The 18,553-nt window shown below is 43.8% G+C and overlaps 2 long non-coding RNA genes across 3 annotated transcripts; both read right to left on the bottom strand.

The window, feature by feature from the left end:
• Nucleotides 1-10,983: 10,983 nt before the first annotated feature.
• LOC111855470 (uncharacterized) lies at nucleotides 10,984-13,075 on the bottom strand. 2 transcript variants are annotated; one of them, XR_011993428.1, is made up of 5 exons: nucleotides 12,731-13,075; nucleotides 12,045-12,296; nucleotides 11,824-11,931; nucleotides 11,555-11,612; nucleotides 10,984-11,113 (listed from the first exon to the last, which is right to left on the bottom strand). It is a non-coding gene; the product is annotated as an uncharacterized lncRNA (long non-coding RNA). The 2 variants fall into 2 exon arrangements; XR_002840902.2 differs by having other exon boundaries at nucleotides 12,045-13,075.
• A 2,171-nt stretch (nucleotides 13,076-15,246) lies between these two features.
• On the bottom strand, nucleotides 15,247-18,352 carry LOC111855464 (uncharacterized). Its single transcript, XR_002840898.2, has 3 exons — nucleotides 18,284-18,352; nucleotides 15,943-15,995; nucleotides 15,247-15,479 (listed from the first exon to the last, which is right to left on the bottom strand). It is a non-coding gene; the product is annotated as an uncharacterized lncRNA (long non-coding RNA).
• Between the last annotated feature and the right edge of the window lie 201 nt (nucleotides 18,353-18,553).

Below are 18,553 nucleotides of genomic sequence, written 5' to 3'. Positions count from 1 at the left end.
CATGCCTCATAATCTGGGGTAAACTCCCTGCTAACCGTTACTGGGTAGGCAGCTATGTGGTTTCATTAAAATTGCCAGATATGTAAGATTTACATGGAAATAAAACAAAAATTGTACGCCAACGCAACCAGGACAGGAAGATCAGGCCTTTGGATGAAAATGGACATTTTTATATCCCTATAAAACAATTCCTGTGTTCATTTCATAGTAGGGTGGCATGGTGGCACAGTGGGTAGCAGGGTTCGAGTCTCTGCCATGGTCTCCTCGTGCTGTAGTGGGGTTACCTTCAGGTACTCCAGTTTCCCCCCCCCCCACCCGTAGTCCAAAAACACACTGCGGTGAACTGGAGTTACCAAACTGCCCATACTGTAGGTGTGTATGTATGAGTTAATGGTGTGAGTGTACCTGTGATGGGTTGGCGCCCCATCCTGGTTGTTCCCTGCCTTGTGCCCGACCCCCCATGACCCTGAATTGGACAAGTGGTTACAGATAATGGTAGGATTTCATAGCTTTCTGTTGCCAGTTATGCATGGCTTTTAAAAAGTTAAAAATAATATTTAAATAAATTTATATAAAATAATTAAAATAATGGATTGGGCAAGGAGTAAAGTGACTTTTTCACATCAAATGAAGAAGGGACGGGCATGCTACAGTTGAATAGCTACATAAAATTGTGACTAAGTTATTCTGGTGCAGTTATGGTACTGCCTTTAAATGCTATTAAAGTAGCTTTTCTGGTCATATTGTGAAGCGTTTACTATTTGGCACAAAATATCGTCACTGAAAGCACTGAAGGGTTCACAGACACTCGGCTTCTTTCGACACAGAACTCTTTAGCTTACTGGTAGATATTTTTGTACTGCTGCACTGGTTTCTTCCAAATCCCCCCCCCCATGTTTCAAATGGAGTTACCCACTGAGGGACTGGAGGAGCTGCAGCGGAAGGTGGCATCTTCCCGATCCACGCTGCACCTGGGGGCAGGCCGGTCGCAGCGACCGTCCTTGGGCTGCGGCTCCATGGTACAGCGGAAGCAGAAGGTGTAGAAGAAAGCTGTCAGCAGGAGGAAACACACCACACAGAAGACGATGATGATGAGGATGGTGTGCACTCGCACGTGCGCGTAAAGCTCCGGGGAGTTTGTGGGGCCGGCGCTGGCCGATGATTGGCCCTTGTAACTTAGGAACGCATTTTCCGTCATTCCCTGCTCAGCCCTCAGACCTGAGGAATAAAGGCAAAATAAAAGGTCACAAAATTCCTAATAATTTGTATGTGAGTCTTACATACATCAGGTCCATACATAGTAAATAATATTAAAAATAAACCTCAAGTGGCCTCCTGTTGCTACGGCTACGACTGACTCTGGCTGAAGATCAAAGAGAATGACATTGGTCAGGATCAGAGGTAGAAAGTTCAGCTCCAGAAAGTACAAATCCAGACCAAGGTTTTATTTCAACCAACCAGTCACAGTCACAGAGTACTCAACTGGTTGGTTGAGGGAAAAAAAAACAAAAAAACATGGACTGGATTTGTACTTTTTGGACCTGAACTTTCCACCACTGGTCAGTATTCAGTTTGAAGACTTACTGCTGGAGGCCTGGCTAATATAAGACCCCATTATGGAGGCAAATAAGACCTCAGGGTAATAAGAATGCAAACTGACAATCTGGAACCCTCCTTCTAAAAATGAAAAACAGTAGTTGTGCTGTGTATGTGAACCACGGTCATTCATGAAGAAAGATCTCACTGGACATATTGTTTTCTCCTGTAGTAACTAAAGACCCAAGAATGGGTGAAGGAACCTTAGGATCCTGGTTGGATTACCTGGGAGCTGCAGTACATGGGTATCGGCTGTCGGCTGTGAATTTCCTTGCATCTTGGACTCTCCTCCTCCTCAGTCTCTGTTTTCAGTTGATGTATTTGTCTAGATGAAGGTTAAAGACATAAAACAATGACATAAGTTGCATAAGTTGGGTGAAAGGTGGTTCGGTGGGTGGAACCATGGCCTCACACCTCCGGGGTTGGGGGTTTGTGTGCCTGTGTGGTTTGTACATTCCCCCAGGGTCACGTGGGTTTCCTCCTGCAGTCCAAAGAAGTGCAGTTAGGCTACCTGGCATCTGTACAGGCACCCTGTCTAGGGCAGTGTTTCCCAATCCGGTCCTCGGGGACCCACATGCCAGTCCATGTTTTTGTTCCCTCCCATACAGGTCTAGTGCCCTGGATAGGGTTCCAGCCCCATGAAACCCTGCTCAGAATAAGGGGGCAAAAAATTTTGATGGATGTTGTCACATTCGGAGGCTGTTATTGATGTGTAGCCGACTATTTAGTTAGTAATTTATTTGAAAGTAAAACCATAAACAATCTACTGTCAGAAAATGCACAAACATTCCAATCAAACCTGAAATGTAGCCCAGTGGAATAATGTCGTCTTCACAATAACTGTATGATTAAAAACCTCATAAAAGCAGGAAAATATGTAAGAAAGTGGAGTTCCCAGAGGAAGGCTGCAAAACGTGAGGAGAACGTGCAACCTGCACACACATAGAAGCGGGCGAAGCGTGTAAACCACAGTGCTGGAGGTCTGGTATGGCATTGCTGCTGCAGGTGACATTTAAAGCACAAATAAAGAAAAAAATGTGTATGATATGTCCCTTTCCGAATTTGAATAAAACGACATAAATGACATATTTATATTGAAAGATATTCAATATTCAGAGAGTACAGAAACACCATTAAGCCCCAAAACATAGGAAAATATAATAATAATAATAATAATAATAATAACATGCACACTAATACAGACAAACAGCCACATAAACGACAGTCCTCACCCATATTTCCATCCGTCGCTTGTGTGGTGTGAGAATCTGATCTGATGTGCTCGAGGAGCGGCTGAAATCAGAGGTTGAGAGGAGGAAAAAAAAATAAGGGACCGACCTCAACTGAAGGGTTTGAGAGGCAGTGTTTCCATGACAACACTCGCTCACGTGACACTGGTCGGCAGGTCAATAGAGACCTGGGGAGAATGAATCTGAGGCCACTGGGCAAAACAGGTTATTCTCTCCATCAAAACAAGTCGCATCAAAACAAATGATTTTATTCCCAGAAACGCAGTGGCAGCTTCAGAGGGTTGGGAGATACGAAATGAAAATGGTGGATGGATATTAGTGCATTAATCACTTGGTAGATGTTCTTGGAAGCATATTGTAGTGCCGGCGAGACGGCCCTGCATAGCAAAGCCCACTAACAGTGCGGCACATGCTGGCAGATGTGTAAATATCCTCTCGTCTTTGTCATGTAATTAGCTGTGCTGGGGACCTGATCATCATGTGACCCCTTCCCTGTCTTTGTACTCGGTCCTTAATTGTCTGATCCTCGTGTGTCTCTTTGTAATTCACTCGGTCCTTGCCTGATCTTCGTGTGTCTCTTTGTAATTTACTCGGTCCTTGCCTGATCCTCGTGTGTCTCTTTGTAATTCACTCGGTCCTTAATTGTCTGATCCTCGTGTGTCTCTTTGTAATTCACTCGGTCCTTGCCTGATCTTCGTGTGTCTCTTTGTAATTTACTCGGTCCTTGCCTGATCTTCGTGTGTCTCTTTGTAATTGACTTGGCCCTTGCCTGATCCTCGTGTGTCTCTTTGTAATTTACTCGGTCCTTGCCTGATCTTCGTGTGTCTCTTTGTAATTGACTTGGCCCTTGCCTGATCCTCGTGTGTCTCTTTGTAATTGACTCGGTCCTTGCCTGATCTTCGTGTGTCTCTTTGTAATTTACTCGGTCCTTGCCTGATCTTCGTGTGTCTCTTTGTAATTGACTTGGCCCTTGCCTGATCTTCGTGTGTCTCTTTGTAATTGACTTGGCCCTTGCCTGATCCTCGTGTGTCTCTTTGTAATTTACTCGGTCCTTGCCTGATCTTCGTGTGTCTCTTTGTAATTTACTCGGTCCTTGCCTGATCCTCGTGTGTCTCTTTGTAATTTACTCGGTCCTTGCCTGATCTTCGTGTGTCTCTTTGTAATTTACTCGGTCCTTGGCTGATCCTCATGAGTCTCTTTGTAATGTCTCACCGTGTGTGCAACCTACCGTGTGCCATGAGACCTCGATCCCTGCGGTTCCCTGTTATGAATAATGCATTCATAAAGCATTATAAATATGGCTATAGATATTTATAAAACATCAAAACACATTATAGCCATGTTTATTATGCATTATGACTGCCTTTTGACGCCGTCATTTATAATGCACTATAGATACCTTTACAATACATTTGTACAATCAGGGACTGACATAACTGGTACGCAAGTACGTATTCACCTTTAAAAGCGATACGTGCAGCAATCGATTGTTTTAACAGTGTGAATGCGTACGTATTTTATGTGCATTTGTGCCAATACGACAGGAAATTATTGTGCATTTTAACCTTTATATACTAATTCGTACTTCATTTGCGGTATAGAGGTTAAAATGCACGATAATCTCTCATCATATCGGGGCAAATGCACATAAAATACGTACGCATTCACCCTGTGACAACAGTCGATTGCTGCACGTATCGCTTTTAAAGGTGAATGCGTACTTGTGTATGTCAATCCCTGATTATAATGTCCTATATATGATTAAGGATACTTTTATGCTGCATTATAAAGGACTGAAGACTTTTAGAACCGCAGAAGTGGTCTGCATGCATTTCAGGTGTTAACTGGATAAACATGGGAGAGTGGAGAGACTGAGTAAGAACAATCCTGAAGGAGAAATTGGTAGAAGATGTAGCTGTGGTGGGTTGTTATGAAAATAAGGCAATTTGGGCCTCAAAGCCTGGAGGTCTCCTGACTGCCATCTCCCCATACACAACGATCACTTACATATATAGTTTTTTGTAAAATTACCACAAAAGCAAACTACATAATCCGCCAATAATTGACCACCAAGGCTAAAGCAACTGAAAATGATAACAAGTGTACAAGATCATTTGCATACATGTACTAAATGAGAAAGTATGTGTACTAAATGAGGAAAGACGTTCTGCTCTGCACAAGTGACATCATGTTGTTGGGATTACAATTAGTTGTTTTACAAATGTTAGTTGTCATTTGAGAAATGCACCAAAAATAAAATAAAAAAGGTATGCAAAATGTACAGAGAAAGAACACAAATTAAATCTGACAAGTCAGGTGGCTTTCGTGGGGGGGGGGGGGGGGGGGGGTGATCTCTGCATTACAACCCCTCTGACATCTTTCTTCCCAGCTCCTCACTGGTTCCTTTACTTTACATAGTCTAGTTAGTTTACATACTGTTATTTGTCTCTTCTTTAGTCAAGAACCCTAACTTCTCGCAGTCCTTCGTGTGAACATGCACAAGGGATATTTTCCACTCTGAAGTTATTTTCCTTGGGAGCTTTCCCGTCTCCTTGTCAGGATGATTCATTAAAACCACAGTACTTGCATGCAATCACTGCGCATTGTCACTTTTATCCTGGTATAGAATTTATTTATTGTACATTTTCACACAGGCACATAAAACACCCCCATGTATGAAAAAAAGTGAAATAGGCATTTTGATCATTTTTTCTCATGCACAGTGTTGGTGCAGATACTGTTCATTTCGTCCTAAAAAAAAAGATAAAAAGGAAAGTCGCCGCAGAGTAAGATTAATGGCGATAATTCACACGAGGCTGCTCTCACCGCATCTGGCATGCTGGATGACTCACATGCTGTGGTCAAAAACTGGTTTAATAAAGGCACTTCCGTTTTTTTTGTTTTTTTTTGTTTTTTTTTTAATTATTGTAATATTTATATGTTGTACAGGGATCAAAGTACACCAGCATTCAGATGATACATGTGCAGGCTGGGTTTGAACTATTTAATAAAGTAATAGAGCAAAACAGTATATCATTCTTGGAAATCTATTATTTAGTTATAAGTTGTAATTTTTTCATGTAAAATGAGAATGTAAATACATAAACGAACCAAAATGACCAAAAAGCCTTGTTGTTGTTTCCATCACTGACGCCTGCTTGACACCACGGCTGGCCAACACACACTAATTACAGCACTCCCCCCCCTCCCCCCTCCCCCCCGCAGGCTGAGGCCCTCTGCCATGGCGCCCATGGCTGATGTGGCCTCCAGCTCCTGCTTGCAAAGATGAGTATGGGCACGTTCTTCATATCTCCTCATCAATCAGCCCGGAGCGCTCCTCTTTATTAAGGGGGGGGGGGCTCTGCTGAGGATATAGACCCCCGCCGGGTCCCAGCTCTGTACATCAAATTCCGGTAAGCGAGACCCTTGAACCTACTACCGAAAAAATGCTTTGAAACTAGAAGATCATCACAGATATTACGGCTCTCATACCTGAGATGTTGTACCTGAGCTAACACTGATGTTATGATGTTAGACGCTCTTTAGAATGTATCAAAAACAGAAAAATTCCAGGTTTGAAGTCATAGTTGAGGGTGTGTTGGGTATACTTACTGGATATCGCATGGTTTAAAAAGGTATTATAATAAACAAATATCTTCCAAAATCTCATTCAGTAGAGCAGGGGCTCCCATCTTAATGTGAAAAATATTGCAATAACTGATCACTCTAAAAATATACTGGGGGGGGTCCACCTCCCTCCTCTGGTCGGCAAAACGTTCTCAAGTCTCTTTTAAGGGCTGAAAAGTTTGGTGACCCATGCAGTAGATGTTAGGGTCGTGCCTGTCTGTCCCCGTCCTGTGTGCTTGTTCCCCGTTTGGCCAGCAGGTCCCACTGGTCATCCTGTTTGGTGGTTACCTGGTGTCCTGCCCTGTGGCTTAACGGGCTGAGTGTGTGGCTTAGAAGCAGACATCCTATATGTCATGAGTTCAAGGCAGGCTTAAGGCAAGTCTCACCTCATATTTAATATTTTGTTTTTATTTTATCCGTTGGAATCTGGCATTGTTAATACCTTCTGCTTTTGTGTTCTTAATGGTTACCCTGTTCATTCCTTGATTGGTTATGTTCTGCTTTGCTTATATTCCTTGATCTCTGGTGTTGATAGCCCTCAGTGTTCCTTACTGTTTTCTAGTCTGCAATGCCTGTAAATTGTAATATACCCACCTGTTCCTTGTTGCTCGGAGTCCTTAGTAATTGGTTGATTGGTTTTGGTTTTATCTCTCCTTCCTCTTATCTTGTTAGTAGTGTATTGAAGTATCTGCCTTTGTTCTCTTCCTTAGTCGGTCATTGTGGTTTATTTTCCAGTCTTGCTTGGTTCCCTGATTGTGTTCACTTGTTACTTTGGGTTTTTTTTCCCTATGTGATTATTAGCTGTAGTTACCCCATGTTAGTTATTGTAGTTTCTTGTATTTCTCTCTACCTTTGACCTTTAGGGATCTGCTGTGACTGCTACAACAACTCAGAACCTGTGTCTGCAAAACAATTTGCATGCTTTGCACTCATGCTCATTTTCCTGCAATGCAAAAAAGTACCTAAATTAAAATATTGCAGCTCTAAAAAGGTATAACTAATAAAGACTGTACAGTGAAGTGGTAAAGCAGGGCAAGGCCAGACGCCAATGGGAGACTATAAAAGTAGCAAGCAGAGATAAAATCCAGTGACAGTTTATGTGTGAAGAAACTCACACGACACAGGGAGGGAATATGCAAACACCTTAGGCGCAGAAATGGGGTGGGGGATTAAACCCCCAAATGTGGAATTATGAGGGGGCAGTGCTAACTAGTTAGTCATTGTGTCATCTTTTCACTGTCACCACATTAAAAAAAAAAAAAATTCCCTGTTACACCAATTTTTTACCAAGTACTTAGTAAGGAAATGCAAGGCTTCATTGTTACTGAAACATAGACAACATTTGAGAAACATTTCCATATCCAAAGTACCGGTAACTGTGAAAATTCTCACTACAGTTACAAAGTTACAAGGGATATCATGGGCAGCTAAGTAAATTGAATGCAAACAAGGTTATTTGTCTCAAAGGGAGAAATTCACTTAGGTTTCCATTTTTAGCCATTTATACTTGGGTTTAGCTGACTTCTTTAGCTCCAGTCCATATGAACTGACCCTAACCTTTACATATCCCTGATTATTTTTTACACTATATTCTACATGCAAACTCAGATCTTACCCAAAGGTCAAAGTACACATTCTGTGCCAAATGGTGACTGGAGATTTTTTTTAAAAAACCATTAAGACAGCAAACAGGGGAACAACCTAAATGCACAAGCAAAACCTGTGTCTGGAATTCCTTCACCTAGAAGCTGCTCATCCTCTAAATGAGCCTCACCATCCATGGACATCGTCGCCCAGTTTGGCTTGACGAGAGATGGGATCTTCAGATCATACCTCACATGCTCTTCAAGTTGTTGTCTACATGCTGTTTACAGCAAACTCAAACTAAAGCAGACAGGGCTGTCAATCACGAAAGGGGTTTAACCTACTGACAACTCCATTGGCTACCTCTGGGAGACGATGATATAAGGTAATCACACACATCACAGGACAGGGTCACTGAGAGCCTGGAGTCAATCCGAGGCAGCATAGGGAATGAGGCAGGGGATAGATACCCTGGACAGGATGACAGTCCATTACAACTTATGGGCAATTTAAAGACAAAAATTCACCTAACTGCATGCTTTTGAATTTTTACATCTAATACATGTGATGCCCCACAAAACATTACCTTTAATTGTCTGTAAACACTATACAGCGCATCTGTCTCGGTTTGAAATGCTACAGATTAAATGTCCAGTTGGACCTGATTGTAATAAAAATATCAGTGCTGAGAGGGCTTTCATTTGGACCATTGCAAGTAATTACTGTGGCGTGGGAGAGGATGATGATATAAAGCTGCTGAAACCCAAAGTGAAAAAGCAGCGAAAAAGTCTGGAAATGTTTCTGGCATAAAATTAATTTTGGCAGGGAATAGAAAAATCATTCTGTGAAGAAACAATGAAATACTACAGCCAGCGAATCATGATAAAATGACTGGATGACTGATTACAGTAGAACTGCATTGCGAACTTTACTCTGATGTGCTGCCCTACAGGACTGGATTTTTTAAGCGGGAGCAGAATCTGATGCTTAAGACACCTGCCATCATCATCTCACACTGGTTTGAGGGGGTGACTGAGAGCGTACAAGTCTATGAGCTTTTAAACTTCGCCCAACTCCCTGTTTTTCCATCGGCGACGATAAACACCCGCATTCGCTAACGAGCCCCGCAGGTCAGCATGCTATGTGAGGAACAAGCAACCCACGAAAGCATAGGCATCCACAGAGAGGGGTGGAGCCTTCAGGGATGGGGGCGGAGCTTGTAGGATTATGAAAGCCTGATTAAGCTGCATTCACAGCTGTCCTTCTGTATTAGCCAATTTACCTGCATTGTCCCCAAGCCACCTGCCACTCATACGAGTCAGGTGACCTGTGTGCCCCCCCCCAAAAAAAGAAAAAAAAGCAGCCCTGCACATCTGTTATGACCCTAAGAATAGTTTACTCTGCATATTGGGTGGATGTTTCTCTGGGGTATGCTGTTCTGTTCCTGGATCCGCCCACTATTACATTTCATACTTCTCCATTTTAATTGCTTGTTTTCTTCTTTCTTCCTTTTATCATTTCCTTTCCTAATTGCAACCAGAAATACACTGGATTGATAGATAATATTTTTGTATCCATCTATTTTCTGTGCCCAGTTGTCTGATGGAGGGTCACAGGGTCTGGAAGATATCGGCATAAAGCAGGAAATAATGCAGACACACACTCAGTATCTTTGTGGGGACTTTCCATTCACTTCTAAGTGCCTAACAATAATCCCAACGATGACACCTTTAATCCCCACCCAGCCCTAACCTTAACCAAGAGTAACCAAACAAAATACAAGAATTTGGGCATTTTTACTTCTTTTGACTGTGATCACATGGTGGTGCAGTGGGTAGCACTGTTGCCTCACATCTCTGGGACCAGCATCTAAGTGTAGAGTTTGCATGTCCTCCCCATGCTGTTTTGGGGTTTCCTCTGGGCACTCTGTCCCCCCCTTGTCCAGAAACATGCTGAGGTTAGTTGGAGTTACCAAAGTGTGAGTGAATGGTGTGTGAGTGAATGGTGTGTGAGTGAATGGTGTGTGAGTGAATGGTGTGTGAGTGAATGGTGTGTGAGTGAATGGTGTGTGACTGAGCCCTGCAATGGGTTGGGGCCCCATCTTGGGTTGTTCCCTGCTTTGCAGCTATAGCTGCAATCAAGGGTGAAACTTCGGTTTGAACATTGGGGGGCTTGATGTCTCCACCCATTTAGAGGAGAATATGATTACTGGGGGGGTTATATTAGCCAGTTTTGATTTATTGACTGGGTTCCAACCTCCCCACCCCCTCTGTAATTTACACCCATGACCAGGATAGGCTTCAGATTACTTGCAATCCTCCCCACAATGTGAAAATAACAGGTTTTTGGTCCCTACAGTGTAATATAGACGTAGCCCTGCCCCCCCCCCCCCCACACACATTCCTCTGTATGTGTACTCTTAGAGCTCTTCTAACCTATTCTGAGTATACCTGGCATCGAGGAGACACTTAAACCCGTCTCACATCCTGCTCTTCAACCGGCCTGTCTCTCCTGAGAGCCTTCCTCTCCCTTGTGGGCCTACAGTACCTGACCACCTCCTCTCTGCCTTCTCCCCTCACTGATAACCTCCTCTTATCTCACTGGGACGTCACAGCTGGGGACAACAGCTTTCATTCAAATCCTCAGTTTTTTATTCAACAATGTTTGGAAAGAAATGCAATGAGGTTGCACAGGGAGGCTGTTTTTAAACTAATATTCATCTCAACCAGTTGCAATATAACTATATATATAATAAACATCAAATGTCTAGAGCACAGGTGTCAGACTCCAGTCCTGGGGGGCCGGAGCCCTGCACATTTTTGGGTTTCCCCTCGTTTAACACACCTGATTCAACTTCCTGTGCTAATTACCACATAGCTGTTGAGCTGGATCATTTGCGGTGGAACAGGGAAAGCACTAAGCTACACAGGGCTCCGCCCCCCCAGGACTGGAGTTTGACACCCCTGGTCTAGAGTATGACAAACAAGGAAAGAAAACCCATTCATATTCATTTAAGTCTTCATGTCTCAGTCTGGAGCAGCATTTCTGTTTGGAATCTGCAAGGCAGATGAACAGCACAGTCATCACATCGAGCTTTCGGTGTTACAGCATCACACTGCTAAATTACAGGGATTTGCATGAAATTATTGCCATTGCGTGTTGCGTGTCTAATAACACTTTTCTCATGAGCCCTTATTCTGCTGCAAAAATATGTGACTTCCTGCTCTGCCTGAACAGACCAATAGCATGCAACACCCCAAACTCAACTCCCCACGAACCACTCATGGGGCCAGGAAACGCCCAGCACAGAAAAAAAAATGCTAAACACAATGATATATAGTGCATATAGGGGGTGCAGATCTGAAGCCAAACCTATTCTTATGGCTTCAGCACTAGTTAGATGCTAAGACAACCACATACTGTAAGTCTTTCAACCCCCGAAACCTTGTTTATGGAGCAGCAGGGATGTGGGTGGAGTTGCATTGCTAGACACTCACCAGAGGGTGGAGACTTCAGTTACTGGTCTCTGCTCTTTATGTTCGTGTCTGGCCCTGGCTGTGGGGGGGAAAAAATCAGGCTTTTGTGTGAAGGTCCCAGTCAGGTGTGGCTGATCTGAAGCAGCTCATTTTGTGGTGGGAGAGATGAGGCTTAGAAAACCTTGGTAAGTGGGATTCTGTTGCTCTGCCTCTGACAAACGCACCCACAGTTTCTGTTTAGTGGTTGGAGTGACTGAGCTTTGACTGGTGAATTAAGGGATGAAACTCACCGATGTCTCTCTTTAGGAAGTATTTTGCTCCACAGGTGAACAGACAGAGGAAGACCACCGCTGCCAAGCCGCACACGATGAGGACGTACACCTCGGTACTGTTGTCTACTGTTGCAGTTTAGAAAAACCAAAAGCCAGCTTTAGAACAAGGTCACTTTCTGGCCACATAAGACAAAATAATGGATTTACCAAATAAATTCAAGGAAAAGTGCAGATCTTACTTATGTTGATTTGTACACATTCTGATGAATGATTTCCACATATATTCTCATATATACAGCAGTAATTCCCACCAATGGATTGGTTGACATTGTCCAGTGACAGCTGACTGGTATTTGTGCTCTGCATAAAGGTGTCATCTTGGTACCATCTAAACACCGTGGGCTCTGGGGGCTCCGTATAGTTACAGCTTAGGTTGGTGCTCTGGCCGACTGACAAGCTGGTGGTCCTGATTTGCTGGGACACTGAGAAATCTGTGGTAATGGAGGACAGGGATGAGTATGGTGTGTGTGTTCTTTAACCTTCTGCAACCAGTGATGAATGTTCCAGAAGGTGAATCTAGAAGGACTTAGGATCTTTGACAAAGTACTTCTTTAAAAAGAAAAATATCATCTATATTAGCAAGATTAATGTGCCATGTTTTTCTCTGGGTGAGTTAAGAGGGCAGCTTGCACACAGAAGAACAACGTGTGATCTTTTCTGCAGTTGGGCCTATGTGTCTTCAAATGTGGAGTTCAAAATTCAAGAATGAAATATACTATAAGCTTAATTAAAATGCGACCATTTGGCAACAGTAAAGAAATAACGACAACAAACGACAAATAGCCAAATCATTGTGCAAGAGGTACCAAAACAAGCAAAGACCATCTGCTGCTAATGACCCATGAAATGGAACGGCTGCCCTTACTGTCACTTTGCTGGCTTGGAATATCTTTTGAAGGCTTCTTGGTGTCACACGTGAGTGCACCTGTATATATGAATATCAGTGGAATGTCAATCTAGATAGAATGTCATCTATCTATGTACACACATGCAAACACACACACACACACACACACAGCAGGGGGAGAATGTGCACACACACATACACACACAGCAGGGGGAGAACATGCACACACACACACATATACACACACACATACACAGCAAGGGGAGAACATGCACACACACACATATACACACACACAGCAGGGGGAGAACATGCACACACAAATACACACACACACAAACACACACACACACAACGGGGAGAACATGCACACACACACATATACACACACACAGCAGGGGGAGAACATGCACACACACACACACACACACAGCAAGGGGAGAACGTGCAGACACACACAGCAAGGGGAGAACGTGCACACACACACACATATACACACACACACAGCAAGGGGAGAACGTGCACACACACACATATACACACACACAGCAAGGGGAGATCATGCACACACACACACACAAACACACACACACAATGGGGAGAACATGCACACACACATATACACACACACAGCAGGGGGAGAACATGCACACACACACAGCAGGGGGAGAACATGCACACACACACATATACACACACACAGCAAGGGGAGAACGTGCACACACACACACACACAGAGCAAGGGGAGAATATGCACACACACACACAGCAAGGGGAGAACATGCACACACACACACACACACACAGAGCAAGGGGAGAATATGCACACACACACACAGCAAGGGGAAAACGTGCACACACACACACAGCAAGGGGAGAACGTGCAGACACACACAGCAAGGGGAGAACGTGCACACACACACACATATACACACACACACAGCAAGGGGAGAACGTGCACACACACACATATACACACACACAGCAAGGGGAGATCATGCACACACACACACACAAACACACACACACAATGGGGAGAACATGCACACACACATATACACACACACAGCAGGGGGAGAACATGCACACACACACAGCAGGGGGAGAACATGCACACACACACATATACACACACACAGCAAGGGGAGAACGTGCACACACACACACACACAGAGCAAGGGGAGAATATGCACACACACACACAGCAAGGGGAGAACATGCACACACACACACACACACACAGAGCAAGGGGAGAATATGCACACACACACACAGCAAGGGGAAAACGTGCACACACACACACACACACACAGCAAGGGGAGAACGTGCACACACACACAAACACACACACACACACACAATGGGGAGAACATGCACACACACATATACACACACACAGCAAGGGGAGAACGTGCACACACACACACACACACACACAGAGCAAGGGGAGAATATGCACACACACACACAGCAAGGGGAGAACATGCACACACACACACACACACACACAGAGCAAGGGGAGAATATGCACACACACACACAGCAAGGGGAGAACGTGCACACACACACACACACACACACAGCAAGGGGAGAACGTGCACACACACACACAAACACACACACACACACACACACAATGGGGAGAACATGCACACACACATATACACACACACAGCAAGGGGAGAACGTGCACACACACACACACACACAGCAAGGGGAGAACGTGCACACACACACACACACACAGCAAGGGGAGAACATGCACACACACACACATATACACACACACACAGCAAGGGGAGAACGTGCACACACACACACAGAGCAGGGGGAGAACATGCACACACACACATATACACACACACACAGCAAGGGGAGAACATGCAGACACACACACAGCAAGGGGAGAACATGCAGACACACACACAGCAAGGGGAGAACATGCACACACACACACACACAGCAAGGGGAGAACATGCACACACACACACAGAGCAAGGGGAGAACATGCACACACACACACAAACAGCAAGGGGAGAATGTGCACACACACACACACAGCAAGGGGAGAACGTGCACACACACACACACACATATACACACACACACAGCAAGGGGAGAACATGCAGACACACACACAGCAAGGGGAGAACATGCACACACACACATATACACACACACACAGCAAGGGGAGAACATGCAGACACACACACAGCAAGGGGAGAACATGCAGACACACACACAGCAAGGGGAGAACATGCAGACACACACACAGCAAGGGGAGAACATGCACACACACACACACAGCAAGGGGAGAACATGCACACACACACACACACAGCAAGGGGAGAATGTGCACACACACACACAGCAAGGGGAGAACGTGCACACATACACACACAGCAAGGGGAGAACATGCATGCACACACACACACAGCAAGGGGAGAACATGCATGCACACACACACATATATATATATACACACACACACACACAAGCAAATAAATTCAAAGAAAAGTGCAGATCTTACTTATGTTGATTTGTACACATTCTGATGAATGATTTCCACATATATTCTCATATGTACAGCAGTAATTCCCACCAATGGATTGGTTGACATTGTGCAGTGACAGCTGGCTGGTAAAGTTGTCATTTTTGTAGCATCTAAACACCGTGGGCTCTGGGTGCTCCGTAGAGTAACAGCTTAGGTTGGTGCTCCGGCCAACCAACAAGCTGGTGGTCCTGATTTTCTGGGACACGGAGAAATCTGTGGTAATGAAGGACAGGGATGAGCATGGTCTGTGTTTTCTTTAACCTTCTGCAACCAGTGATGAATGTTCCAGAAGGTGAATCTATAAGGACTTAGGGTCTTTGACAACCTCAAAAGATGTCCCCAAAAGTAGGGAAATTTCAGGTTTTACTACATTTTGGGGACAATTTGGTCCTCAAATGTGATCTATGCAAACCCACACACACACACACAACAGGGGGAGAACATGCACACACACACACACACACACAAACACACAGCACGGGAGAACAAGCACACACATAAAGATGCACTGGATACAGAGTGATTGAAAATAGATGGAAGAATGTGCCTTGCAGTCCTTACATTGCAGAGAAACTCAGAATTGTTTCAGCATCTGCGGAGAAGCTAGGCGCTCTCCGGATATATAAAACTTGGCTGCATATCTGAGAAGCAGCATCACCGGATTCACGACACTTACTGAAAAGGAAGATGGCAGCACTCAGCCAGGTCAGCATGGTTTATGAGTGCAATCTGGCAGAACACAAACAGGGAAGGCGTCAGATGGGTGTTTAGGTTCAGCCTGGGATACTACACTCTGTCTCAACTTGTGTGTCTGTTTGCATGCCAGCATCTCACTGTTTAATGAAACTTACAGAAAGTCTAACAGAAATTGCCCTCATTTTAAAGGTTAAATTCAACAGCTTTCCCCTTGAGTCTCACAACAAAGGTGCTCTGAGTGTAAGTATTCTTGGCAGTGACACTATGATCTCCACATCGCAATAAAAATGAATCCGCTATTATAATCAGAAATTGCATTAAGTCATCATCATCCTAGCATAACTACAATTCATTTAAATACTTTAGAACAAACGAGAGTGCATTATGTCGTAATAATGGCAGTGGTTTCTATGGTGTTAAGAGATATGAATGGAAATTGAAAGATGTTAATATGTCGGAAAATTATCTGGTGACAAACAATGATATTATAATTTGGCAATACCATTGAGATCTGGAGACCGTTCAGCAGGGGCGGACTAGGCCTCATTGGACCGGGCCACCGGGAAATTTGCTGAACTTCCCGATAGCCGGTCCGCACCTGCCGTTCCCTACAATGTACCATTCAAAAAAATTATTCTTCATCTTTTACTATGCTGAACTTCACGTTACCTACAGCTCTCTGCTACGCTGGACTGGGATTAACCATCAGCCCTGGGTTTTTAACCATGCAGGCCCATATGGGGTGGGGGGAGGGGTCCCCACTATACATTTTGCCAGCCCACAGCCCCATCGACTCACCTGGAAAATGCCAAGTTTGCCAGATAGCCAATCCAGCCCTGGGTCTGCCCACCCACTTAGCTACCTTCCTTACACTAAATAAGACAATTAGACTTAAAATTAGAAACTCGAATTCACCATCAGCAAAGGCTGCTCTCTGACGCAGGATCAAATCAGGGGAAGAAACTGAAAGTACTGATCTAATCAGAAGACTGTAGATTAGTGGTGCGTTAATTAATATCACTACCATACATTTAACACTTCTTTTTTACTCTTGGGAGAGATAAATTGCAACAAGCGATCATGCTTCTAAAAAAAGGATGATACTTTGCCTTTTTAACAGGTAATTGATTTGTTTTCTTCTTTAAATGTCCCAAGGCACTTTAGCTGTCTTGATCGGCATGCATCTATGTTACGGTCATCATGTTCTCTACTGTGCCTTGGTGTGCTGTGGTCAGACATTGCATAATATACTTCGATAATGACTGGTTTTCAGTTAATAGCATTTGTGTTTAATTTATTTCATGGACAGTGCCAAAATTTTATGGAATGAAGACTGGGTTGCAGTTTATACCTTTGTAAAAATAAGTATTTGGCTATAGCCTGCCTTTTGCCCCTTGTTATATTGGTTAGGTCCCAGGATCTCTGCAACCCTGTATTGGATAAAGAGCTACAAAAGACTGATGCACTTATGGACAAGCAAGTAATACTGGTGTTCACAAGATATGTCAAGTCTGCTCTGTACATCACAAATCATTTTTTAAATGATTTACAATTTCAAGAAAAAAATAAGAAGTTAGGGTTTGCATGTTTTCTCCAAAGATTTCTTTCAGTATCTCCCATTGCTGAATTTGACCACTTTAGTTAGCATTTTTGCATGTTAAAAGTGGAGAAAAATCAACCGACGTGAAGTCCAGCGACTGCGGGCTTCACATTAAGGTAGGCGTGAGGTTCATGGTTTTGAGATGTATTAAAAATCCTGTTTGCTGTCACCGAGCTTGAACAAAGTGCACTGTCCGAGAGCATCTAGACCAGGGGTCACCAACCTTTTTGAAAGCTACTTCACGGGTACTGAGCCATATGAAGGGCTGCCAGTTTGTCGTCCTAAACTTCATATATAATAAACATGTTTTAAATGCATTTTTTTTTTAAGATATTGTCATTTTCAAATCTATATGAAAGCAAATTTGATTAAAGAAGAATAGCAACAGGATAAAATTTAATTTTAGACGCTGCTCACTGACGAGTTTATTTTTAGAACAGGTCCGCGGGTGACTCATGTGGTCCTTGGGGGCATCCTGGTGCCCATGGGCACCATGTTGGTGACCCCTGGTCTAGACAGTAAAGTCAATGCACATCGGGACCATCTAGCCTGCAAAACCAGCCTTATCACCCTACCTGGACTCCAATGCAGAAATGCTTTGTAAACTTAAACCTGAAAGTCACATAACTCATACAAAAGAACAATCACTTAACCCATATTACATCCCATATAGATAGTGCATTTACATTATCTATACACACAAATTCAAATAAATGATCACCTTTACTGTCCTTAGGCTTGTCTGTGCAGAAGATGGACACCACGTGAGATAAAAGTCTTAACCAAGAATGAACAGTGAGATCTTTGTGCCTGGAATTGACCACCATCCGAGAGAGAGAGGTTTTCATGCAAATCATGTGCATAACCTGTGGTATTGCTGATGTCTGAAACCAAGACTCATGTGCTCATTTCCATGCCCCAAACCAGAATGGCCTGGAGTTCAGGGTCCTGGACGCAGTGCGCTCAGCACAGTTTTCACCAAGCCAAAACA

Source organism: Paramormyrops kingsleyae, chromosome 10, assembly GCF_048594095.1.
Source record: "Paramormyrops kingsleyae isolate MSU_618 chromosome 10, PKINGS_0.4, whole genome shotgun sequence".
NCBI lineage: Eukaryota > Metazoa > Chordata > Actinopteri > Osteoglossiformes > Mormyridae > Paramormyrops > Paramormyrops kingsleyae.
The sequence above is the reverse complement of the archived record's forward strand: the minus strand, read 5'-3'. Positions and strand labels throughout refer to the sequence as shown.